The sequence below is a fragment of the Plectropomus leopardus genome, chromosome 15 (genome assembly GCF_008729295.1).
Source record: "Plectropomus leopardus isolate mb chromosome 15, YSFRI_Pleo_2.0, whole genome shotgun sequence".
NCBI classification, from domain to species: domain Eukaryota; kingdom Metazoa; phylum Chordata; class Actinopteri; order Perciformes; family Serranidae; genus Plectropomus; species Plectropomus leopardus.
The window spans coordinates 27,897,672-27,910,072 of record NC_056477.1 but is presented as its reverse complement, the minus strand read 5'-3'; positions in this window follow the sequence as shown (position 1 = coordinate 27,910,072).

Sequence of the window (12,401 nt, the reverse complement as noted above, 5' to 3'; positions counted from 1 at the left end):
CTGCTTTATTGCCAGCCAGCACTGTTAATTGGACAACAAGATCAGAGGCAATATTAAAATCCAATTAAATTGATATGAACAGATTGCCAAGTGATGTACACTAATGTATAATTGAGTATCAAGCAAATGCGAGTGGCCCGTCTCGAGCGCCGAGCTGCTGAATAAATGATGGGCGAGCCGTAGAGGACGGAAACAAGTTTGCACATTAGCCCCCCCCCACAACACCCCTCCTCCTCCTCTCTCCTTCCTTCCCTCGCTCTCCAGGCCTTCGGATGGAGGGACACATTTTTTTTTTTTTGGAACTGGCTGACATTCTTAAAGGGACATTTTTTGTCCTGCATAATAAGGGCGGAGGAGCATGTGCTTGATGAGGGCAGAAGAGGAGGAGAAGGTGTAGGTTTGTGCGTGTGTATCCAAAGGGAGGGGCGGAGCTGTAACATTTTTAAATGGCGTAATTCCATCACACACACACAGCTTTAATTTGAGTTTAATAAAATCTAAATGATTTATTGCCTTTTTTTTGCCGGAGCAAAAGCAAGTGCATGTTGTGGTGCTTTTGGCTAATCAGGCATAAACATGGACAGCCCCCCCCACCACCCCCACCCGCCCCCCTAACCGTCTCAGCGGAGAGGCTTCACGATATGGAGTGCTTTTTAAGAAAGAAGAAATAAATAAGCAGATAAAGAAGGATGCTCTGACACTATTTAACAGACCAACGAGGCCTAGTCCAAGGTGACATTGCCTGATAAGGTACACTTGGACTGTCGCCCAAAATAATCAAAAGTTCATCACCACTCATTCATTTATTAATTGAATATTTTTAGCCTTGATTTAATGCGTTGAGCTGTAGTGCTAATTCGTGACATTGGGAGGCCGATAAGGAGATTTACATTTCAAATTTTAATGATATTTTGGCTCTAGCGATCACTCCCTTTTTTGGGGGGCTAATTATTTATTTCTGTTGTTTTGGTTGCGGTCCAGCATATGCTGCATTTTCTTTTTCTTTTTTTTTATGTCCCCCCCTCCTCCGCCTCCCCTCTTTCTTGCATTAAGCTGGTTTCCTTAATTAAGCGGGCACGGGACTCATTAGCTGCCATGGCGATGGGGTGGCATGATGTGCCCGTCTCAGTTCCCGCCGGCGATGCCCGGACAAAGTGCCTGGGGAGCAGGTGCTGACAAGGTCGCCGTGGCAGTGTGCCATCTGGACCAAGGCTCGGGCCCCCATCGCCGCCTGGGCTCTTTGTAGCTTTAGCTGCGGCTAATGCCATCCACCAACAACCCTGACTCAAAGACATCAAAACAGCGCTCCGGCTCTTAGGAGATCTGTGGACTTAACAACCGCTAAAACAAAGGCGCAATAATTGGTTTTGGCGCAATCTGTCCTTCGTTTGCCACTCAAGGAGCTTTTGTGGTTAAGTGAGCTCGGAACAGACGGCACATTGAAGGTTTTCTTCATTTAGGCGTGATGCACCTCCATTTGCATAACATAGATGTCCATGGCAAATATTGTGCACATACATTTATGCATACATTAAAACAATACACAGCTCTTCATAAATAATAAACATCATATACAGACTGTATGGAAATTCTAAATTAGATTTTTTTTTCTTATAGGCTTTAGCTATAGGCTAAAGTATGGGAGATCAGGGAATTTTTTTTTCTCCTGTTCTTGTTTTCAGTATACCTGTGGTCTTTTTATGTTTTTTTTTAAATAATATATATACATTCTTTACTTACTCATTATTAAGTTTTAATTATTTATAAATGTAAGTATTTAAACCAATTACTTAGATAAAAGCAAAAATACTCAATTACAAGTAAAAAAGATTCAAGTATAATCAGAAAAAAATATATTTAAAGTAAAAAAATGGAAAAGTGCTGTTTTCCCAATTGACTCATATACTATCTTATTATATCATCAGATTATGCTACTCATGCACTGATGCAAAAGCATGGATTTTACTTTAGGTGGTCATTTTAATCTATTTGCAAATTAATGTTTTCTATTATGGATTGATTTGCTGATTATTTTTCTCTATTAACCCTTTGAAACTTGAGAAAATTGGCTTGATTTTTTTTTCCAAAAAATGGGGAGAAGGCAATGGGCAATGGAAAAAGAAATCACTCAGAGAGTAGCAAGAAACTGAGAAAAATGTGCATTAAAAAGTAAAAAAAAAAAAAAAAAAAAAAAAAAAAAGGAGGGAACATTTTAAATCTACTGGTTTCTTAAAATTCATGGAACATTTCTCTCCAAGCTGCTCATATTTACCCATGTTTTTAAAAGAAATCACATCATATTGCTCAAATTGGTTCAAAGTGTTGTCACACCTAGTTTGTTTTTAAAGTATTAATCAATAAGTTGGCTTTTAAATGTTCTGAGAAAAAATTTTAAAAATCATGACAAAAGCCAACACATTTGCCCAGAGCTCAAAGTGACACCTTCACCATGGCATTATTATAAATATATCGAAATTATTCAAAGTAAAAGCGACAAAGGGTGCAAATCAATTTTCCATCGATAAACATTACTTGCAGCAAAAGGGCATGAAAAGTACAATACAAGAACCTCAAATTTCTACATGAGTACCACAACTGTTTTATTTATTTTTTTTATTTTTATTTTAGTTTATTTTTTGGAAGCACATTGTATTTTCTTCTTCTTACTATTGTTATTATTATTACTATTATTATTTCAGTTCATCTGTCATTTTTAGAGTTATTGAACAAAAGGTCTAAGTCTTCCCTAACGTTTTCATACTGGACAGTATCTCCTCATCTGGATCACTCAATTCCACATTATGATATTGCAGAATGAGTACATTTGAACAGAATCACATTCTGCCAACTTTTTAAAAAAATTTTCTTTATTTATTTATTTTTATTTTTTGCTAATGGGTGAAAATCTGAATGCCCAGAAGTCCAGTTTAAATTTGAAATATAACTTATATAATCAGTTAATCAGTGTGTTTTCTTTATTGACCTTTCTGTTACCAAGATATCTTGTTTTTGAATAACCCCCTGCCTGTTCCACTAAATCAGTGTTTGTAAAAATCATATTTTGCCCCATATGTTCTAAGAGACTATGCATAGTATACAGCTCTCTCACTCACAAGTATTTAAATGTAACCATTGTTCAACTCTAATTAACTTGTGATTTGCTTTTGTGTAATTTTTTGGCTCGGCTGCCAGGAAGGAAGCAGTCCCCAGTCTCCTGCTGCTGCCGCCCTTAAACACAGCTCACCATGTGATGCTCAAGCTCTGCATCACCTGGAAAGGTGGTGGCCTAATAACCTTTCAAATAGACGAACACTGCGATATGTTTGAATTAAATTTATCAATCATTAATTTAATTTCCTCGGAATAAATTAACAAAATATTTCCGAACACACTATAATTTTTGGAACTATTTACTTTAATTTTTTTTGAGATATGCTCAAATTTATGAGCAGAGTGAAAAAGCGTTTCTATGGTTGCTATGGTGCCACTATATCTTTTGCAACACAGTTAACGTGGTGTGATGACATCATTACAAGCATACAACATAATAAAATGGAAGGATACCTTAGCTTTCTCCTACAAATACAAATATGATGTGGTTTTTATTTAGATATACATACAGAATCATGCAAACAGCATCTCCTACGGCCATGATAGGAGATTAACCAAAATGCATGACACAAGAGACCAAAGTAACAAACAAAGAATTTATTGAGATAAAGGCAACAACAACAGACTCACGCAGAGGGAAAGCAAAACTAAAAATCATTCAATCAAGGCAGCAAAAACTGACAAAACAAAATCACTCAATCGAGGCAGCAAAAACTGACAAAACAAAAAAATCACTCAAGCGAGGAAAAACTACTAGTAAAGAAAACAAAGATCTATCAAAATGACAAAATAAAACAAGAAACTTGACCTGACTATGAAGCAGGAGTGAGCAACAAACAAAACGTGACTAGACAAGACTCTTAGAGCTTGGAAATGGCGCTGGTTCTCAGGCTCAAAGGACAGGACGAACTGGCATGGGACAAAGGGAGACGCTAACTATATATACTCAAGGTAAGGGGGAACAGGTGGAGACAATCAGGGGCGGGGCCGACAATCACATTGGTGGGAAAACACACAAAGGGAGGAAGTAAGTCATCTGAAACAAGAGGAGAGTTAGAATTTCACAATAAAACAGGAAATCACAAGACAACATAAACACGACAAAGACAAAGACAAAACAAAGACAAAAAGCAAATCAACATAATTTCCTAGACATTACATAAATATGGCAAAATACAATGTTCACACAGCATGTAAGGTAACGTAACTTAAGGTCATGAAATAATGGCAGAGAGACAGAAGCCTCAGCTTTCTGCTGCAAAAAGAGTAAATTCTGAGTGAATTAAAGATGTATTAAAACAGAATTGTGCAAATAACGACAGCGTGTTCGTTTTTAAAGGGTTAAACAGTAAAATATAACATTCTAGCACCCTCCAAGTCAAACAATTTTTGTACGGTTCCTTACTGTTAAAATAAAACAAGGAATTATCTCATATCTTTATCAAATTACCAGAATTTCCAGCCCGTTCTCATTCCAAAGTTTTCAAATACTAACACTTTTGCAGTGATTTTGAATTAAGATCCTGACGCCAAAAGCCATTTTTTGCAGCTGTATGATACGCCACTTGATGGCGTCAGCTGAGAATGCAGATGGACAGAACTGTCACGTTGAAATGCTGCAGTTAACGATGTAATGCAAGTACAAAGTTTCCTATAGGGTGGCCGGGAGGGACGGTGGATGGATTGAAAGAATCCCAGACTTTCATGCAGGAGTCCGGTGTTCACTTCCCATCTGAATTTTTTTCTAAACCTTACCATGTGCCTCTTTTGCCTAATCCTAGCCATCTGTTCCAACATTTGCTTGGGTTGGCATCCCAGCATTGGTTGCCATGTGCCTCATGCAGCATCTTTTTACCATGTGCATTTGTTGACATCACGGTTGCGGCATTCTAGAACATCAACAGCAGGTTACTTAAAGCAGAAATATGTTGACGCGGAAGTCCTGTGCAAAGTGGCAACATGTGATGACTTGGGATAAACGTGTTGGAATTATGAGTGCCAGTGTTCCAGTGGGTGTATGCAGTCCGGATGCTTCGGCAGCAGTATAGCTGCAGAGTTAAATTATTCTATGTATATTACTAAGTAGAAAAAAGTTAAGCTTTTTATCTCTTCTGTAATCTGGAGGAAACTGTTTTTTGTAAAATTTGTGGACTGCCACACAGGGTTGTCCAAACTCCTCCCACAAATGCTAATCACAAATGACCAAACCCTGGGACTTGGATGTCATTCAAAAACCTCTCCTAAAATTAAGTGAAAGTCAGAGAGCAAATGTTTACCGCAGCGGGGTGAAGAGCTTGCAATTTGTCATGAACGTGTTGGTTAGGGTGGTTTAGAAATCCAGCGGAGGATTCTTGTTTCCTCCCCGACACCGGTGAGGTACCACCTCCCTCCCCACCGAGCGGCACATCATGGCACAGTTCTCAGGCTCTGAGTTATGAAGCTGCTTGTCGCACTCTATTTGAGGCGACCGTTCCACTCGGGGGCCCGCTGATCACAAGGCCCTGCTCACACATAAAGACATGTATAACCCAGAAAGAAACCCATACTTAAGCACTGGTCATTCCCCACTCCCTCCTTCCCTTCATTATTTTACAACCTCTGTGGCATCCCTGCCTCAGGCCTTGGCTGTCATTATGTGGTCCAGTGTTTGGCTTTGCGAGCGCTCACCCTCTGATTTGGTGGACGGATGCTTTCTGTAAAAAAAAAAAAAAAAAAAAAAAAAAAGTAGGTATAAAACGTGGTTTAATCCTCTTTGCTTAAAGAGAAGATGTCAGGGTCATTAAGGGTCCTGGACCTTTCAGTAAAACACGGGCCTGGGCACCACATATGGATGTAGAGACTTGCTCAAAGAGAGCCCAGATGTTTATTTTAGAGATTTCTAGGAGGCTGGTTTGTGGTCAGCCATGTGGTGGGAGGCCATACATGAAAGGAAATGTTGGATTTGAATGCAAGACTGCTAACAGGCCTGTTGCACACAAGTACTCTAAGTAGCTGGGAAAAAAACGCATGTACACGGTGAGAGCTGGATACATGGAGACAGTGAAGAGCAACTATGATATAGATCATGATATTGTGATTGGGTGATAAAGCTGCCATTAGCAAAATGTACAGAAAATACATGTCTTTCTTATTTTCCATGCATTTATCACTTACAGTTTTGCAGTGACCTGTGTGTGAGCACTGCAAGTTATCCGATCGCAGCAAGGCTCTATCGGGACCACTGGACTCTTTGAAACCTGAGCAGATTGACTTGATTTCTTTTATGAAAGTAGAAAGAAGGCAATAAGCAACTTAACAATGATGACCCTAAAATTTGCAAGATGTTAGTGAAAAGTTACAAGAAAATTAACTGAAATTTTTGTGATGTCATTACTTGGAATATCTTCAAATGCTTTATACAACCTTTGTACAACCTAAATTATAAGGTTATGGAACTCAACAGGTCGTAATTATTGATAACATTTGATAAAATTGACTTGATTTCTTTTAGAAACTTGGAAAGAAGGCAATGAGCAACTTAATACAAATGTCCAAAAAAATGCGAGAAATTGGTAAAAAATCACAAGAAAATTACCAAAAATTAGCCCAAAAAAAGAAACTATAAAAGATCAAAAACAGGGAATGACATGAAAAAAAGCTAAAATAAAATACAAATAAAAAATAGTGATAAAAAACTAATTATATATGTAGTTTTGTGATATCTTTCCATAGTTATATGATAATTTTATAATGGTTATTATTATTATTCTTATATGATGTTAGTGACTGACTGATGTTTTTAAAAGAAATCAACCAAATCAGTCAATGCTTCAAAGGTTTAAATGGTAGTGAGAGGCATCTGAATGCAGCACAAGAAAACTGATGTCAATCTAGGTTTCAGAGGGTTAAGAACTAAACTGAGAATTTTAAATCGACAGTTTAACAGTCTCTCACAGAATTTTGGGATCATTTTTAATAAGTTACTCACTGCTCTCTTCCAATGTAGAAATCAAGCAAATTTGCTCTGGTTTCGAAGGGTTAAAAAGAATAGTATGTTAGTGGTCCAAACAAAATTTCTCCTCTTCTTTTCTAAAAAAACCCTCCCTGGTAATTAAAAGTGCATAAGCACTTAATGTACTTTGACCACCGATACACACAACAGTATTTATGGCGAAGTTAAACTGCTGTTTGCCTACACAGGGATAAACAGAGCCGAGTCTGAGAGATTTTCTTGAAGTCTCCTAATTTAATCCTCCAGTCCTTAATCTGGTGTGAACCCCTAAACCCTTCCGCACACAAAAACTGACCGACGTAATCCCCGGAGTACAGACACGGCCACTCATTCCCTCACTCATGGCACTACGAGCAGATAAAACGACTGCTGCGTTCCTTACCACGCACATTTTTTACATATTTATCATCCTCCACTCTTTTTCGCTCTGTTGTCAGTCATCCCTCAATCCGCTGTCCATCTTGCTGCTGCGACGAATGACTCTCAGTGTGCGAGGAGAAGGAATGACGAGACTTTAGGCGAACATAACAAACCAAACAAATCGCTGATAAACTGCAAAAGACAGAATGTGAAAACACTTGGCCACAAGTTTTTAGCGCTTTCTTTGCCTTGCAACATGTCACATCTTTTTCTGCGCCACATACAGTAAGAATTAAAATGGCTGAAATGGACAGCCTTGACGAGCCCCCCCCAAAATCCCCTTTTACTAAAATAAACACATTATTTGAAGAAAATCCATGATTAGGGCCAAAGGAAAAGAAGGCCCCTCACTCAGGGGGCGGATGGGTGAAAGAATGAGTGGTGGTGGAGGGAGGGATGGTTGGTGGGTGGAGATGGACGGGTGGGGTGTGGGGGGCACAGTAGGGGGCTAATTCTCCCCATGCCCTGCCGCAGCTGTGCCCCTGAAACTGACTGACAGATCCTTGTGCGTAGGGGGGGTTTCTGCATATGTCAGAACAGTGAGGGGCCTGCCAACTTCCTGTTACAGTTTTCACACTTCATATAGCAGTCGCTCTGAAAGTTTCTCTCTGGGGAGCAGCCGCATTGTCGCAAATATTTTCGCCTCGCCAAAAGGTCATTTTGGGGGGAAGGCTATTTGTGAACATTGTCTGAGGGCAGTGCAGTTATGTATTAGAGCTCATTTCTGCCAAAAAAATGAAGTAAAATGAAAAATAGTTTTCCAGGATCAAAATTTGTGCTGTAGCATCTGATTTAAGTTGGTCGGAACTATGTATGTTTATACAAAGGACTTTTTTTCCCAATTTCAGCACAAGATAGCATCAAAGGGATAATTTTACGGTCCATAAAACACTGTCGGAGGTTCACGGGAAAAAGTTGTTGCACTCATCTCCCAAACAATTGAAACAAATGGTGACCACAATTCTAACGTTAAAAAAAGGTTAGTTTAGATTAGGTTTGAGGAAATGCAGTTTTTGAGACTCTGGCTTCATTTTTCAGCCTCGGAGGTTGCTCCTTGGTTAAGTTCATGGATATAGTAAAGCATGCGAAATGGGGCCCTATTCATTCCTACGAAAGTTGCTTAATCCAAAATTCTTTTTATACACATTATGAAATGACTCAGATCTTCCACATTATAGGGTCCATAGATCCATATAACCAAGTGCATCTAGTAACTATTTCCAGTTTAGCACTCTGCTAACTTGAATTAGGATAAAATGATTTAATGTTGCAGTTCTTCTTGACTGTTAAAATGTTGTCAGACCGCATGGATCAAATTCTAAAACGAGTCATTTTGCAAAGGTTCTGAGTAAGAAACTGAACACAGCTACCCAAATAAGGATTTTCTATCACCAAGTGTACATATATTGACTCATTTTACTTTAAAAATATTCATAAATACTCATAAAAACTGCATTATCTGCTCCAGATACCAGACTGCTTCATCAGAATACTCAACCCAGCACTTGTAAAAAAAAGTTATGTATGGAGCAGTTAGAAGAAGAGAAATTTAAATGAAAATAAATTACCATTTTTATGGTAATTACATTTTGACAGAGTACATAACAAAAATAATGAACTATGAGATATATGTTGTTTTCTTCATGGGGGAAATCATTACAATATCAGTTCTTATAGGGAGACAGATGATAAGACACCAGATTAAAAGTTTTAAAAAAATGCTAAAGGAACTTAGTATCTCAAAGTCACTACAATTGTAGATAAGTCAAAGTAACTTATCTGCAATAGTAATGACTACAAGTGATTTTTTTTTTTTTTTTTTTTTTTTGATCCTAACGTCTCACCTCTCACAACATTTTTGTTTATTTGTCTTCATGGGGTCATTGGGCCGTTTTTGTTCTGAGACACTGATTAGAGCAAAGATCTGACAGCACCATCTCGCAAAACTCATTATTTCTCATTAACTATTTAACCCTAAAAGGCACTTTTCAAAGAACAATAATAACAATATACTTTATTGTTGACAAAGTTAAATATCTAATTTTTTAATTCTGCCGTTAATTTTCTTGATTGACACATGCACATCAATGTGGAGAGATGTCAGAGTCTTTATTGCAGCAACCAACTCCCCCCTGCTTATGAAGTGGTCACTTTATTTCTCTCTAACCTCGTCTCACGTAAACTTCAGATGACACCTCCCAAAACTATACACCATTAAAGGCAAATCTCAGAGAAAATACCATTCCATTTATGTCTGGGGAAAAACACATGAAATAAAAGAAATGCTGACTCTAACAAGAAAAAGATTAGTACTGTGACACTGATCAGAACCTGCTCCTATGAGGGCACCCAGGGCCAAACCAGAGAGGAACCTGTGTGGGCATTTAAAATAGGAGGACATGAAACGTTGCGCTGTAAGAGCAGCCGTCCCTCCTGTGGCGGGACCCTAAGCGCAGTAACCTTATATCAAAGCCTGGCATGTAGCAGAGCAGCCAGGGAGGAGCACATTAATTATTGAGGAGCATACGGTAACAAGCTGTGAGCACCAGCAACGGCCTTTTGTAAGGAAGACTAGCACCCCATGTCCGATTATCTATTGTTAACCTCGTCTTTTTTCCTGTCTCCGTGAGCACACTGGCTAAGAGCTGGCGAGAGATACCCACTGTCATTCCCTCTTCTCGTACCACACATACAAACACGCATGTTAGGGTGAGATTGGAAGGAGAATGTATTTGTTGACTGGCTGTTATACTCAAAGAAACACAATATCCAACACGCTTTTTCTCAGACACACACATGCAGTTGGGTGGCTTAAAGGGCAAGTTATTGGCTCAAACAGGGGAATAGCGCGTTGGCCTCAGGGGATTTAGTCCAAGCTACCTGTTAGTGCAAAAAGGCTGCTTGCTAAAACTCTCTGTACGCCTCTGAACTTCACTTTACCTTCCCTTCTTTGAAAGATGACATGCTCCTGGCTGCTGTTCACTACCTTACTAAACCTACTACCTATTAAAAATATGAAGCGGGGAGCGGGGAAGATCAGAGTTAAATGGATACGCAATGGACAACAAAAACAAATGTCAGTTTGGGAAGTTGTTTATGTATGATGTAAATTTATATACATAAAAGAGTGTGTACATCTTCTTACTCATTTTTGAATATGTAATATATAAGTCTAAGTGACTTTAGTAATTGAGATATATGTATAGGTTTTGGATAGGCCTTTTTCCCTTTGTATTTGTGTTTTTGTCCATTGCACTTGCTGTAAGGCTCATTTGCTTTAATGTGTGTTTTGTTTTTACATGTTTGACATATTCTTTCATTCATTCATTAACTCATTCATTCATTGAGTAAATAAAGGATAAAAAGTAGTCGTTGCTCGGCTTGCTAGGTTTAGTATATGGTGCTTATTTTTTAACAAGAAAATCTGTTTTTTTACAAAACTTTTTGTAGTACACCCCCCCCCCCCCCCCACAAATTCGGGGCCGACCAAATTGATTTTAAGGGGTGGTGGGGAGAGATAGTGTTTAGGGGTTATTATTTTACTGGTGATTATAGTGGTATCTTATGGAACTAGAAAACCAAAGGTGTTTTGGTATCAGCCATGTCCTGCTAGTTTATCTAGAAGGGGGATTAAAAAGTACATAGTAAAGTATGTCATCTAAAAATCATCAAAAAACCACATAGTAAAAAAAAAATATGACATATTAAAAAAAAAGGAAATTTTCGATTCATGAGCAATTATGTATGTAAATTAAATGAAAAAAAAATGCGTTACTCTAAAGTGACTGAGTTATTGAACTTTCTTTGATGACTTTAAATTAGCATCTGTCTGTAGATGATCCTGCCAAAGTTATGGGATGATTGCACCAACAGGGGGACTAGTTTGCCAAAGTATGATTTAGGCCAAATTGAGAAAAAGTTGAAAAATTTGACATTTTTAAAGGAGAATACCTTTGGAGCAGAGGTGCAGAAGAATAAAGCGATAAAAGTGAAAGAATGGTGATGGTTTATGAGATAACTGCTGTAAAATAGAGTTGTATGTGACAGTGCCACTTTGAGGTCACTGAGTTTTATTTCAGTAGTAGTGGGTGGTTGCAACCAGCCTGCAAATTTTGTTTTTTGTCTCATGGTTTTTGCTGCACAAACACTTTTAGTGGAAAAAAAACAGAAGAAGAAGAAGAAGTAGAAGAAAATTTTAAGCAGTGCATGTTGATGCTTTTTTTTTGAATTCCAGATGGCTTTTGCCTTTGAAATTTTCTCTTATTTTAAATCTCTCTGAATGCACTCCATCTTCACCATACCTGTTAAAGCTGCCATATGTTCCGACAGTGATAATGTAATGAGTGTTACCCTAGGTTGTCACCTATGTCCTTTATAGGAAGATTCACCAATGCATTTAAGTGTAGTTGACAAAAGTTTTGCGGACATTTTACTCAAAACGAAGTAAGCTTTTGAGTCAAACTTTGGCAAACTGCTTCAAGATTAATATCCGTCTGATTTATTTTAGGCTCAAAGAACCAGCATTAAAATTGACAACCAAATGAAAAGCTTTTATTATTAAGAAAGCTGCTTTTTTCAAAATGCAAATCTGCTCTCTGAAAGAATTAGTGTAATAAATTATTCCAGACATGAACAAACATGTTATGATTAGCATATTTATTTTAAGATGAAACCAACATCAGGAATACTATCAAAAAGATTAAATACTAACACTAATATAAAAAGTGTATAAAAATTCCTTCATGCACAATAAATCCTTTGCAATGTCCTTACATCCAACCAAAGGTATGCCATATCTTTGCCATGCATCCTGTATCAGTTACAAAGCCCCAAACAATGTCAAGATCCCACAGAAAGATTATGAATCATAATAAACTTA